The following is a 15,987-nucleotide window of genomic DNA, read 5'->3' on the forward strand; positions in this document are numbered from 1 at the left end:
AAAGCTCAACGAATGGTTGCAAAGGGGTATGATGCGTATCTAGCTTATGTGAGAGATGTCAGTATTGATACCCCTACAGTTGAGTCAGTTTCAGTAGTGAGGGACTTTCCAGATGTGTTTCCAGCTGATCTTCAGGGCATGCCACCCGACAGAAATATTAATTTTGGCATTGATTTGTTGCCGGGCACTCAGCCCATCTCTATTCCTCCATATCGTATGGCTCCTCCTGAATTAAAGGAGTTGAAAGAGCAGTTACAGAAATTGCTTGATAAAGGCTTCATTTGGCCCAGTGTGTCACCTCGGGGTGCTCCTGTCTTATTCGTGAAGAAGAAGGATGTTTCTATGCGGATGTGTATTGATTACCGCCAGTTGAGCAAAGTCACAGTGAAGAGCAGGTATCCATTGCCTCGTATTGATGACTTATTTGATCAGTTACAGGGTGCCAGAGTGTTTTCCAAGATTGACTTACGTTTAGGTTATCATCAGTTGAAGATTCGGGAGCCGGATATCTCGAAGACTGCTTTCAGGACCAGATATGGTCACTATGAGTTTCTTGTGATATCTTTTGGGCTGACCAATGCCCCAGCAACTTTTATGCACTTGATGCACAGTGTGTTTCAGCCCTATCTTGACTCATTTGTCATTGTGTTTATTGACGACATTCTGATATACTCCCGGAGTCTGGAGGATCATGAGCAGCACCGGAGGACTGCACTTCAGACCTTGAGAGAAAAGAAGTTATATGCAAAATTTTCAAAGTGTGAGTTTTGGCTAAACTCAATGGCATTCTTGGGTCATATAGTATCGAGTGAGGGGATCCAGGTGGATCCAAAGAAGATTGAAGCAGTGCAGAGTTGGCCCAGATCGTCCTCAGCTATAGAGATCCGGAGTTTTCTTGGTTTGGCGGGGTATTACCGTCGCTTTGTAGAGGGATTCTCATTTATTGCAGCATCTATGACAAGGATGACCCAGAAGGGTGCTCCGTTCAGGTGGACAGAGGAATGTGAGGAGAGCTTTCAGAAGCTCAAGATAGCTTTGACTACAGCCCCAGTATTGGTATTACCTACAGGTTCGGGGTCTTATACTGTATATTGTGATGTATCACGGATTGGTCTCAGCGCGGTGTTGATGCGGGACGGTAGGGTGATTGCCTACGCGTCCAGACAGCTGAAGGTGCATGAAAAGAAATATCATGTACACGACATTGAGTTAGCAGCTATTGTTCATGCCTTGAAGATATGTCGGCATTATTTGTACGGTGTTCCTTGTGAGATTTACACCGATCATCGGAGTTTGCAGTATCTGTTTAAGCAGAAAGGTCTTAACTTACATCAGCGGAGGTGGTTGGAGCTACTTAAGGATTATGATATCACTATTTTGTACCATACTGGGAAGGCCAATGTGGTGGCCGATGCTTTGAGTCGCCGGGCAGAGTGTTTGGGGAGTTTAGCTTCTCTACCAGCAGCAAAGAGGCCATTAGCGTTGGATGTTCAGGCCTTAGCCATCCAGTTTGTGAGATTGGCTATTTCTGAGCCGAATCGAGTATTGGCTTGTGTGGTCCCTCAGTCTTCTCTTTATGATCATATCAGGGAGCGTCAGTATGATGACCCCCATCTGCTTGTCCTTAAGGACACGGTATAGCACGGTGATGCTAAGGAGGCCACTATTGGAGATGATGGTACATTGAGGATGCAGGGCAGGCTATGTGTGCCCAATGTGGATGGTTTGCATGAGTTGATTCTCCAGGAGGCTCACAGTACGCAGGACTCTATTCATCCGGGTGTCGCAAAGATGTATCAAGACTTGAAACAACATTACTGGTGGAGGAGAATGAAGAAGAACATAGTAGAGTATGTGGCTCGATGTTTGAATTACCAGCAGGTAAAATATGAGCATCATCGACCAGGTGGATTGCTTCAGAAGTTAGAGATTCTGGAGTGGAAATGGGAACGGATCACTATGGATTTCGTTGTTGGACTCCCACGGACTCCGTGGAGGTTTGATGCAGTTTAGGTGATTGTGGATAGGTTGACCAAGTCGGCTCATTTCATTCCTGTAATGACTACCTATTCTTCCGAGCAGCTAGCTCGAATCTACATCCGTGAGATCGTCAGGCTTCATGGCATACCGGTATCTATTATCTCTGATTGGGGTACGCAGTTTACATCACGGTTCTGGAGAGCTGTACAACATGTGTTGGGTACTAGGGTTGAGTTGAGCACAGCATTTCACCCTCAGACGGACGGGCAGTCCGAGCGCACTATTCAGATATTAGAGGATATGCTCCGTGCGTGTGTGATAGATTTTGGGGGTGCTTGGGACCAGTTCTTGCCACTTGCGGAGTTTGCTTACAATAACAGTTATTAGTCCAGAATTCAGATGGCACAGTATGAGGCTCTATACGATAGGCGGTGTCGGTCCCCAGTGGGTTGGTTCGAACCGGTGAGGCCAGATTATTAGGTATGGACTTGGTTCAGGATGCCTTGGAAAAAGTGAAGGTGATTCAGGATAGACTTCGCACAGCCCAGTCCAGACAAAAGAGTTATGCGGACCGGAAGGTTCACGATGTGGCATTCATGGTTGGAGAGCGAGTCTTGCTCCGGGTTTCACCTATGAAGGGCGTTATGAGGTTTGAAAAGAAGGACAAGTTGAGCCCAAGGTTCATTGGACCATTTGAGGTGTTGCGTCGAGTTGGGGAGGTTGCTTATGAGCTTGCCTTGCCTCCTAGTCTAGCAGGAGTTCATCCGGTATACCATGTTTCTATGCTCTGAAAGTATCACGGCGATCCGTTCCATGTGTTGGATTTCAGTTCAGTTCAATTGGACAAGGATCTATCCTATGTTGAGGAGCCAGTGGCTATTTTAGACAGGCAGGTCAGAAGGCTAAGATCAAAGAACATTGCTTCCGTGAAGGTTCATTGGAGGGGACAGCCAATGGAGGAGGCGACTTGGGAGACCGAGCAGGATATGCGCAGCCGTTATCCTCATCTTTTCACCACTTCAGGTATGTCTCTATGCTCGTTCGAGGACGAACGATTGATTTAAGAGGGGGAGGATGTAACGACCTAGCCGGTCGTTTTGAGAGTTAGAGCCCCGAACCCCTATTAACTGCTTTCCCTATATCTATTTCTGCTATTGTGACTTGCCGGGATGATTAGTTTTGAGTTTCGGAGTATTTTGGGACACTTAGTCCCTAAATGAGAGCTTAAGTCTTAGAATTTGGACCGTAGTCGGAACTGTGTGAAGACAGATACGGAATAAAATTTTGTCGACTCCGTTAGCTCCGTTGAGTGATTTTGAGCTTAGGAGCGCATCCGTAATGTGTTTTGGAGGTCTGTAGTAGATTTAGGCTTGAATTAGCGAAAGTTAGATTTTTCGGCGATTTCGGCCGATAGTGGAAATTTTGATATCGAGCTCAGAATGGATTTCCGAAAGTGGTTGTAGGTTCGTAGTGTTATTTGTGACCTGTGTGTAAAATTTGAGGTAATTCGGACTAGATTTGACATGGTTCGGCATCGTTTGTAGAATTTGGAAAATTCTAAGTTCTTAGGCTTGAATCCGTGCTTAATTCATGATTTTTGGTGTTTTTAGATGTGCTTTGAAGGCTCGACTAAGTTCGTATGGTGTTATAGGATTGGTTGGTAGGATTGGTTGAGGACCCGGGGGCCTCTGGTGTGTTTTGGATGCTTAACGGAATGAAATTGGACTTAGGAAAAGTTGATGTTTTTGCTGGTTCTGCTGTAATCGCACCTGCGCAACTCTGCCCGCGGGTGCTAGCTCGTAGGTGCGAGCAAATTGGCGCAGAAGTGTGAAAATGGAGGAGTGCCAGGGGTCGCAGGTGCGAGGTGTTTTCCGCATCTGCGATGCCCGCAGATGCGTTAGGGGTCTTCGCAGGTGCGCAAAGTCCGCAGAAGTGGAAGGGAATTCCGCAGGCGCGCACGCGCAGATGCGACACTTTCATCGAAGGAGCGAAGGCAGAAGGGGCAAGTGAATTGCACAGATGCGCACAATATTTGCACAAGCGCACAATTTTTTCACAAGCGCACCCGCAGGTGCGAGCCCAGGTTCTGCAGGTGCGGAAATACCTGGGCAGTGGTTAAAACCGAAGGGCTTTATGATTTTTTCATTTTTGACTTTGCAAACTCGGTTTAGGGCAATTTTTGAGAGCATTTTTGAGTTATTTCTTGAGGTTAGTCCGTTGTGCTTATTTTTGATCAATAATCTTGCCTTGCCATATATTTTCCCACCTAGTTTGTGTGTATTTAAGGTGGAAATTGGAAGTTGGAAGCTAGGGATTTGGAAGTTTGATTTGTGGATTTGGAGGACCATTTGGTATCAGAATTTAGTAATTTTGGTATGGTTAGACTCGTGGTGGAATGGGCATTCCTATTTTATAACTTTTACCCGATTCTGAGATGTGGGCCCTACGGGCAATTTTTGAGTTAATTTCGGGATTTTTGTTAAAGTGTTGATTTCAACAATTAGATGAGTCCATTATTGTTGTATTTATGATATATAATTGCTTTTGGCTAGATTTGGGCCATTCGGAGCCTGATATTCGTGGGAAAGGCGTTGTGACCGATTGATTGAGCTTGGTTCGAGGTAAATGGCTTGCCTAACTTTGTGTGGTGGAAATCCCTTTAAGATTTGGAACCATTGTGTTATGTGAGCACCGTGTACGTGAGGTGACGAGTACGTACACAGGCTAGTTGTGGTAAAACCCGATTTTCTTACCGAGCAGCAACATGTTTTCCTGTTATTTTGAGTTATAACATTTTAATGAGTACTAATCTATTCTCATTCTTAATTGAATTATTCCAATATGTGTAGCTATCATGTTTAGTATAATACAACATGTCTACGTGTCTTTATTGTTTATGTGAATTATGTGCAGCATGCTTAGTGAATTTTCTTCTTCTTTCCTGACTGGTACTTAGTCTAAATTGTAAGAACTTCGTGATGTAGTTGTATTTCTATCATTCGCGCTGCATATTTACTATGAAACTACGGAACGGTATTCCGGGAGATCCCCCTGTACTGCATATTTACTTTGGGACTATGGAACGGTATTTCTGGAGATCCCCTTGTCTTGCATATTTTCTTTGGGACTACGGAATGGTATTCCGGGAGATCCCCCTGCATATTTACTTTGGGACTACGGAACGGTATTCTGGGAGATACCCCTACACATTTACGTTTGGGACTACGAGACGGTATCTCGGGAGATCCCCTGTTGTGTTTCTGTGTACTAGGCTGTTACCTTCTATGATTTCATTGTTGTTAAATTTCAGCCTTTAATTTATTGCAGTATTACACTCTATATTATTTTATTATATAATTACCAGTAGGGCGTTGACCTGACCTCGTCACTACTTGACCGAGGTTAGGCTTGGCACTTACTAGGTACCGATTGTGGTGTACTCATGCTACTCTCTGCACATATTTTTCGTGTGCAGATCTAGGTGCACCTTATCCGTCTCACTATCAGTGAGCCGGGACAACTTTGGAAACTTCGAGGTATATCTGCCGCGTCCGCAGACCTCGGAGTCCCCTTCTACTCTTTCTCATGTCCATTATCTTCTGTATTTTTCTTTGTTAGATTCTGATATATAAAGACACTAGATTTTTCCTTTTGTAGTTTGTGATTCACGATGTTCCGTATTTTAGGATTTGTTGTGTATTTTTGAATAATTGGTTATATTTATATTTTTATTTCAATATTCTGCAAAATATTAGGCTTACCTAGTTGTAGAGACTAGGTGCCGTCACAATGTCACACGGAGGGGGAAATTGGGTCGTGACATCTCCTGTCTCTCGGGCTCTCAATAATCATGATAATCAGCTCAAACAACAATGATATGATATATTAATAATGAATAATAGAAACTGAGATAAAATAAATAAGTAAACTGTGACTGAGTACAAAATAATAATTTAGCAGATAATTCAACATGTACACGACCTTTGTGGGTCCCTACAGTTCCAACACATAATCTAAACATGATTTGTGGTTCACTTTCTCTACTACATGGAGAATGTACAAATAACCACAGATTATTCAACTACACAGTTCCATGAAATTTGACCAAGTCACGATTCCTACGGTGCACGCCCACACGCCCGTCACCTAGCATGTGCGTCACCTCAAAACCGACCACATACCATAAAATTCAGGGTTTCATACCCTCAGAACCAGATTTAGAACTGTTACTTATCTCAAACAGCGAAATTCTTTATTCTACTATGCCTTTGCCTACCGAATCGGTCTCCAAACTCCTCGAATCTAGTCACAAATAATTTGATTCTGTCAATACAAGTTATAGGAATTGATTCCATATGAAAATATTAATTTTCCAACAAAATTCGAAATTGCACCCAAAAATAATCTGTGGGGCCCACATTTCGGAACCCGACAAAAGTTACAAAAGATGAATGCCCTTTCAACCACGATTCCAACCATACCAATTTTACCAAATTCCGACATCAACTCGACCTCCAAATCTAAAATTCTTATTTTGAAATCTCTATGCCTAAATCCTCTAATTTCACCTCAAAAACACGTAATCTAGTCGAAATACTCAATGATAATCCAATATTATTGACTAACAATGATCATAAGTGACTTACCTCAAGTTTTCCCGTGAATTCTATCTAAAAATCGCCCCAAAACCGTGTTGAAAATGTCCAAAATGACAAAAATGTCGGAACCCCTCTGTTTTGTAATCTGTCCAGGGGTTCCGCGTCTGCGGAAAAACTAACCGCATGTGCGCTCCCACTTTTGCGGACATGCCGCCGCTCCTGTGCCTGCTTCGCTTCTGCGGACAAGAGTCCGCTTCTGCGAAGGAGCTGTCTGCTTCTGTGGTCTTGCCCAGCTCCCCTTGCCTCCGCTTTTGCGCAACCAAGCTCGCTTCTGCGAGCTAAATTCCGCAGAAGCGGTTACACCAGAAGGCCAAAATTTGCAGCAGCTGTTTAAGTCCATATTTCAATCTGTTAACCATCTGAAACTCACCTAAGGCCCTCAGAACCTCAACCAAATACACCAACAAGTCCTAAAATATCATACGAACTTAGTCGAAGCCTCAAATCATATCAAACAAAGCTAAAAACACGAATCATACCCCAATTCAAGCTTAATGAAACTAAGAAATTCCAACTTCTACATTGAATACCGAAACCTATCAATTCAAGTCCGATTGACCTCACATTTTGCACATAAGTCATAAATGACATACCGGACCTATTCCAATTTCCAGAATTAGATTCCGACCGCGATATCAAAAAGTCAATTCCCCGGTCAAACTTTCAAACTTAAATTTCTATTTTAGCCATTTCAAGCCTAATTTAACTACGGGCTTCCAAATAATTTTTCGGACACGATCCTAAGTCCAAAATCACTATACGGAGCTATTGAAATTATCAAAACTCTATTCTAGGGTCATTTACATATAAGTTGACATCCAATCACTATTTTAACTTAAGCTTTAAACCTTGGAACTAAGTGTTACAATTCATTCCAAAACCTCATCGGACCCGAACCAATCACCCCGACAAGTCACATAACAACTGCAAAGCATAAGTTGAGCAGTAAATGGGAGAATGGGGTTGTAATACTCAAAACGACCGGCCGGGGCGTTACAATGTATATGCAAAAATCACTAAAAGTTTAACAAATGTTGTATCCCTTTTAATTTATGTGAACCTATTTTCTTTTTAGTCAGTACCAAAAAGAATGATCATTTTTCATATTTGAAAATAATTTACCTTTATATAATGATTTATAGGCATATACAATATATGTACCTTATTTTACACAACCAGTTCAAAAGTTCTCTCTTTTTTCTTAAATTTCGTGTCCAGTCAAATAAGTTCACATAAATTGATGCGGAGAGAGTATTACACTAAACTCATCATTTCAAAAGTACAATAAATTCGACACTAATAAGAATGTCCTTAAAGATAATTAAGAAAACAATTGAAGAAGGAACAAATTCTTAATCTTTTTCGAACTAAATCAATATTCTTAGAACATAAAATGACTCAACATAAACTCTAAGATGGCCGTTTTATATAGGAAGCGCCCCTTGTTGAAAAATTATTCACCAATAATTAACCACAGGAACAAGAAGAAACAGTATACAAAAAAAGAAGAAAAAATGTCTTGGGTCATTCGTACAGAGCAAGTGAAGGGTATACTCAAGAAATATGATAAGAATAGAGATGGTAAACTTAGAAACTAAGAACTCAGGTTAGCTTTTAAACGGAGCATCGATACATGAAACACTGGATGAACATCCGATAGACTAGGCGGCAATGTAAGTTCATAAGCCACCTCTCCAATCTTCTTAAGTATTTCAAAAGGCCCAGTATACCTAGGACTCAACTTGCCCTTCTTCCCGAATCTCAACACACCTTTCATGGGTGAAACCTTGAGCAGAACTTTCTCCCCAAGTATGTAAGCAACATCACGGACCTTACAGTCGGCATAACTCTTCTGTCTAGACTACGCCGTGCGAAGTCGATCCTGAATCAATTTAACCTTTTCCAAAGCATCCTGCACCAAATCAGTACCCAATAGCCTAGACTCACCCGGCTCAAACCAATACACTGGAGACCGACACCGTCTCCCATATAAAACCTCATACGGAGCCATCTAAATGTTCGATTGGTAGCAGTTATTGTAAGCAAACTCTACGATTGGTAGAAACTGATCCCAAGAACCCCAAAATCAATGACACAATCACATAGCATATCCTCCAATATCTGAGTAGTGCACTCGGACTGTCCGTCCGTCTGTGGGTGAAATGTTGTACTTAACTAAACATGAGTACCTAATTCTCGCTACATTGCTCTCCAAAACAGTGATGTAAACTGCATTCCCCGAGCCGAAATGATGGACACTGGTACACCGTGAAGGCGAACAATCTCGTGGATATAAATCTCAGTCAACCGCTCCGAAGCGTAAGTAGTACCAACTGGAATGAAATGCACGGACTTGGTCAACCGATCTACAATCATCCAAACAACATCAAACTTCATCAATGTCCGTGGGAGTCTAACTACGAAGTCCATGGTGATACGCTCCCACTTCCACTCCGGAATTTCTAACCTCTGAAGTAATCCACCCGGTCTCTGATACTCATATTTTACCTGTTGACAATTTAAACACCGAGCTACAAACCCCACTATATCTTTCTTTATTCACCTCCACAAATAGTGCTGCCTCAAATCCCGATACATCTTCGCGGCACCAGGATAAATGTAGTACTGCGAACTGTGAGCCTCCTGGAGAATCAACTCACGCAAACCATCTACATTAGGCACACACAGCCTGCCCTGCATCCATAATACACCATCATCCCTAATAGTGACTTCCTTGGCATCACCATGTTAAACCGTGTCCTTAAGGACAAGCAGATGGAGGTCATCATACTGACGTTCTCTGATACGATCATAAAGAAAATACTAAGAAACCACACGGTTCAACTCGGAAATATCCAATCTGACAAACTGGTTGGCCAAGGCCTGAACATCCAAGGCTAAAGGTCTCTCTACTACCTGTTAGTATGCTAAGCTGTCCAAACTCTTCGCAAATTGTGATACCATATCATTGCTCCTTTCGACAGGGTTTCTCCTAACTTTTTCAGCAAAACTGACTTGATTTCATCATCTTCTAAGTCATTTCCCTTGATGGCATACGTGTAGGAGGTCACCTGTTCATTTGGATCTTTGGTTCCATTATACTTTGGAATTTCGGGCATACATAACTTCTTCGAGATTGGTTTCGGTGTTGCGCTCGGGAGGAAAGGATTTTGGACAAATTTCTTGGAATCCAGGTCTTTCAATATCGGGTGTGCTCCTGGGATTTTATCAAATCTGGGGTTATAAGTCTCCACTTTTTTGTCGTTGACTTCAATCTTGTTTTCCCCCCGATTCTACCCACTTTGTCAATTCCTCAAGAATCTTTATTATTTTGGGGTTGGTCTTGGGTTCAACTTTGCCCGGCCTTTCCATGGTTTGTTCATTCCTTCAGGTATTTTCCCGGGATGGTTCAGACTCAACTATGCTAAGGGCGCAGCTTTGGTTCTATAGATGGGCTATCGCCGCCTGTTGAGCTTATAACATTTCAAAGATCACCGCAAATTAATCCAATCGCCTTCACCATCATGCGTACCCCGGGCTATTGATCGGCCTCCTCCATGAATGCTGTTCTCGGGATCGGTCGACAGGTTTGCATTGATGGCCATATGTGAGTTGGCGTCGATTGGGTCCTCAACCGGGACTCCGTTGGGGTCAACAAGGGGCACCTTGTTGTTGAGTACTATATTGTTGTTTTTACCATGGGGCCCAGAGTCAGCATTAACGTTCAAGTGAGTAGATTGAGAGTTTGACATTCTAAATTTGATCTGAAATTAAAATCTCAAAGAATAAGCGTAAAACATAGTGTGTTATGAGAATTTTTATCAAATTACCACTATTATACTTAGCCCCACGGTGGATGCCAAACTGTTTACCCTTGAAAATGGATAACAATTGAATTTATTCGCGGTTTTAAGGATATGTGGACTAATTCAATACAACTTATTAATGACGTTAGATAAAGCAAATAATCCCTTTGTTCCAATTTATGTGAACATGTTTGATTGGACACGGAGTTTAAGAAAAAATGAAGACTTTTAGAATTTGTGGTCCTAAACAAGTCAAAAAAAGTCTCAGAGTATTTGTGTGGTTATAAAAGCTTCTCATTAAGAGTAGAATTGTAAGTTTAAGCAAAATTATTTCCAAATTAAAAAGGGTCATTCTTTTTAGAATGGAGCAAAAAGGAAATAGGTTCACATAAACTGGAACGGAGGGAGTAAAAGATATAGTAAATAGCCAAATCGATGATGATAGTGAGTCCAAGCTCGGTTAAAGACTTAACAAGGAACCTGCCTTCGGTTCCGAACTTGCACTTATGAAGAACTTATGAACAAAAACAAGAACTTTGAATGATTTTTAGTAACAGAGAGAACAAAAGTATATTGCATTGGTATGCGTGTTACAGTGTGTGTAATGAATAATTAACTTTCCCTTTATATAGTAGGGGAGATTTACCCTAGATACACCCCTAATAAAGGTAAAAATCTTCCTTTTCGCTAGTCACTGATATTTCACCGATACGGGCCGAGATTCACCCAGTAATATCCGATTGGGCACGGATATCATGGCCCTTTGTCAATCGTGTGCGGCCGTTTGGTAATTTTCCTCCCCCAAATAGTGTTTATTTTGAAACATTATCAAGAGATTTCGATCTACATTATATATGCATGTACAATCAAAGAGCTATTTGAACGATTCCCATGTTTGTAGTTTGAAAAGAAGATTCCCATGCATCCCAGGAAATATATTCGAACCAAATTAAGAGAAATTCAAAACAAGTTACATGCTCGTGCCCCGCAACAACTAATAGGACTAAAAAAATGTTATTCAGGTACACATATTTTTTCGAAAAATTATTTTTATTATGGTCATATCTATGTAGTTGCATTTTGTTCCCATTTATATTTTCCACCTATATATATATATATATATATATATATATATGTCATCCCTTTGTTTCTTGCCATAGTCGTATAGATCAAAAAATCATAGTATATCTCAAAGAGATTTTCATTTCAATATAAAATCTGATATCATGTATGATGATATCATCAGGCTTGCGTATTTCGGCCGATAAAACAAACATATTCGCCACTTTTACTCTAAAGAGAATTGCCTTTATTCCGGAACTCTTTGTTGATTTTTGGTCCAAGGGTGTCAATCATTAACATAACACTAGGGTTACACATTGCAACGATTAGGAACCACAAATTTCTTTCAGCTAGTCACCACTGTTAAACTTCCTTTGACCTAGTCACCACTGTTAGATTTCCTTTGACCTAATGATGTACTAGAAAGAATTATATCAGAAAATAGAGTATTAGTAGTTATTTAATCATTTAATATTTCTAATTTTATCTGTCTTATTAAATGTTACTCATTTTTCAAGAAAATATATATATATTTAAAACCATTTATGTATTTATGTAGAGCTAATTGTAAATGAACTTTAATTAATATTATAATTTTTGTAATTAGAAACTCAAAAATACTTTTTAGAAAAATTAGCCAAACATAATTATTTAATATTAAAAAATAATGCTTCTCTTCAAAAGTATTTTCCTGAATAATTATTTGTATAAATTTGTTTTCCGTAAATAAGCAGTTTTGAGAAGTTTTGCCAAGCAATATCTACATGGAGCGAATTTAAATTAATCGAGCTCAGAATTTTCGAATGGGAATGCTTAAAAGGCAATAAGTCTCCGCAATATGTGTTTGGTAGAGTATGTTTCATATTTAAGGAAAAAATCGTTAAATAACCGAAAAAACCGACTTAAGTGGTTTGGTTAGGTTCCAATATTTAAAAAACCGACTTACTTGATTTGGTTTTTTTAGAGAAAAATCGATCCAAACCGAACCATGAACACCCCTAATTTTAGTATGCAATTTTAGTTAGAGATTTGTTAATTGAGTACTCATTAGTTGGATAATTATTTCGTATTTAATAATATTTAATGCATCTGGGATAGTACGTGTTTCTCTCAATACTTATATAACATGTTAAGAATACGGGAATTGGTTTGTTTAGTGGATAGTATTAGTTAGGTAACAGTCACGTCTAGTGGATTGTTTGGGGGGAGCGGAGCTTCGGGTACTTGATCTGTCCAATTAACAAATTTGAAGTAGACTCAACCAGCTAAAGAAGCTGGATTAGAAGCGAATCACGTCTCCTCTGTACTATCGCTACTTAACGGTGTTACATTATTGAATATTTTAAAGAACGTGAAGCTTTGGGGAGGAATACCCTGGTCGCTTGAACAATTTCCTGCATCTGCATTCGGGAATGATCCAAAGCTATGTGGTACGCCAATCTCGGTGTGCACCTAGACTCCCACTAATGCAGTCACCACAGCTCCCCCTAATTAAGTAACCGCCGACAAGACTCCTAGTTTAGTAACCATTAGTTGGAATAAGACAAATATGACAATAACAATCATATTAGTCATCGTTGGTTTGCTTCTGTTTGCACCGGAATCTGATTATTAAAGATATAGTTGAACTCCCAGTTTTTAATGATTAAACTGCCCACGAGTTCTAACGTTTATTGCTTGGTAATTAGGTATTCACTAGTGTTGTTCTTGTTGTAGTTTGTTTGGTGTGTTTTAACAAACTATGTAATATTTTTCAAGCTTACTTTTATAGATGTTGTAATGACCCAATCGGCCATTTTGACTGTTAGAACCCTGTTCCCCTAAATAAACCTCCCCGTATATGCTTTTATTAATTTATGACTGGTGGGGATGGTTGGTTCGGGATTTGGAAGTGTTCGGGTGGAAATCGGAACACTTGGTTCCTTAGTTTGGCTTTAAAGGCCCAAGTTTGACTTCGGTCAACATTATGAGAAAACGACCCCGGAATCAAGATTTGACGGTTCCAATAGGTTCGTATGATGATTTTGGACTCGGACGTATGTTCGAATTGGGTTTTGGACAACCCGGGAGCGCTTCGACGCTTAATAGTGAAAAATCAACTATTTAAAGGTTTAAGGTTCTTTAAATTTGGTTTGGAGTAGGTTTTGGAGTTATTGAAGTTCGTTTGGAATTCCGAGCCCGAAAATAATCCCGTATGGTGATTTAAGACTTGCACGCAAAATTTGGTGTTATTCCGGATAGTATAAGTATGATTCGGCGTATTCGGAGAAATTTAGAAACTTGAAGTTCATATTTTGATCCAATTCAGTTTTGGGGTGCGATTCTTAGTTTCGTTATTGATTTACGTGTTTTGAGAGTTCGAGCCAGTCCGTGTTATATTTTCAGACTTGTTGGCTCATTTGGATGGGGTCCCGGGGGGCTCGGGTGAGATTTGAATCACCCGAAGCTAAGTTGAAAAAACTAGAATTTCCAGTTCTGGTTTCCTTCTTCGCGAACGCGGAAGGACCCTCACGTTCGCGAAGAAGGAAAAGTGGGAACTGCGCAATTTCGCTTCGCGTTCGCGTGGAGAGGGAAGCGTTCGTGAAGCCCTGTATTTTAGGCCTACGTGTTCGCGAAGGTCTATTCGCGGTCGCGAAGGAGGACTGGGGTCGGGGTTAAATTACCCTACGCGTTCGCGAAGGGCAGGCCAGTAAGCCTTCGTGTTCGCGAAGGATAAAATTTTAAGGCAGTGTGTTTTGCCTTCGCAAACGCGAGGCATTGACCGGTTCGCAAAGAAGGGGTCAGCAGTGCTAGACAGAATGTCTTAAAAACGGGATTTCACCATTTTTAACCCCATTTCTTCCATTCTTGGGAGATTTTAGAGCGTTTGAGAGAGGATTTCAACTAGCAACTTGAAGTTAAGTTAATTCTACATACTTTGAGCTAAATACATAAATTATGGGTAGATTATAACCTATAAATCTTGGGAATCAAGGGTTTAGATGAAAAGCCTAGGTTTTACAAAAACTTATATTTTAACCATGAAAATAGTTATGTAATTGGATGGAAATTATATTTTTGAGTTCTTGAGATTATGGGTAACGATTTCCTCCCAAAATTTTTGGAATTCGGGCACGTGGGCCTGGAGTGAATTTTAGGAATTTTGTCATTTTGGCTTGGGTAATTAATTTAATAGCCTAACTTCGAATTATTGAGCATGTATTAATTATTTTATAAAATATTTGGATAGTTTCGGATTATTCGGCACCAAATTGGGATTTTTACACGACATCGTGATCGGAAGTGGGCTTTGAGACAAGGTAAGTCTCTTGCCTAATCTTGTAAGAGGAAATTTACCCCATGTGTGATTCATATTAATAATTGCTGCTAATTGTGGGGCTACGTATGCACGAGGTGACGAGAGTCCGTGCGTAGCTACTAATTATGTTAATGTACGAGTAGTTTAGGACTCAAATCATGAATTACTTGTGATAAATGCTCCTTTTATTTAATTAAATTACTGGAATTTTATTGCAAATTGTTTGAGGAAATAGTAAAATACCGAAACTTCATATACTAGAAATTTTGTGTAAATTATTGAATTGTTAATAGAGATTGAACATCCTGCGTGTTAATATTATAATAACTTCTCATTCCGGTGGTTCATAAGAAAATATACTCTTTTTTTGTGGAGCGGGCCGAATGCATCGACAATATAGATACATCTATGGATCGCGCCGCACGTCCCTCGGCAGTGTACATGACACTCTGGATCGAGCCGTACGACCTTGACAGAATTCGTACCTAATAATAATAAATACACGATACCTTGATACTTTAATTGCCGCTTGTGAAGTTAATTGATAAATTAAAAATTATTGGAATGTAAGGAATTAATTATTTCTGTCTATTTAGAAACTTATTGTTGTTCATCTAAAAATCATGTTTAATAAAATATTTCTATTGTAATATTATTGACCCATAGTGAGTTTCAAAGTCGACCTCTCGTCACTACTTCTTCGAGATTAGGCTTGATACTTAATGGGTACACGTTGTGTACGTACTTATGCTATGGTTGCTGCACTTTTTGTGCAGGATGTGAGACATGTACTATCGAAGGACCTATCGGAGCGCACCCACGTTATCTAGAAGCTTAGTGGTAAGCTGCCTTTCTGAGCTATTCTGCAGCAACTAATGGCTCTTCTTGTATTTGTATTCTGTCTATTTTTATTTCAGACAGTATTTAAAATTTTATATAATCTACTAAATGCTCATATACTCGTGACACCAGGTCTTGGAACACACTAGTAGAATTTTTGGATTTAATTATTTTACTTGGGTTTTAATATATCTTATTTCTCACATTGTCTTAATTTTTGCAAGTACTCCGAGTTTTATTACTCGGATAATTTTTAAAGAAATGAATATATGTTAAAATCATTAGTTGGCTTGCCGAGTGGGGATGTTGGGCACCATCACTACCTATAGGTGAATTTGGGTCG

Source organism: Nicotiana tabacum, chromosome 12 (assembly GCF_000715075.1).
Source record: "Nicotiana tabacum cultivar K326 chromosome 12, ASM71507v2, whole genome shotgun sequence".
Lineage (NCBI taxonomy): Eukaryota > Viridiplantae > Streptophyta > Magnoliopsida > Solanales > Solanaceae > Nicotiana > Nicotiana tabacum.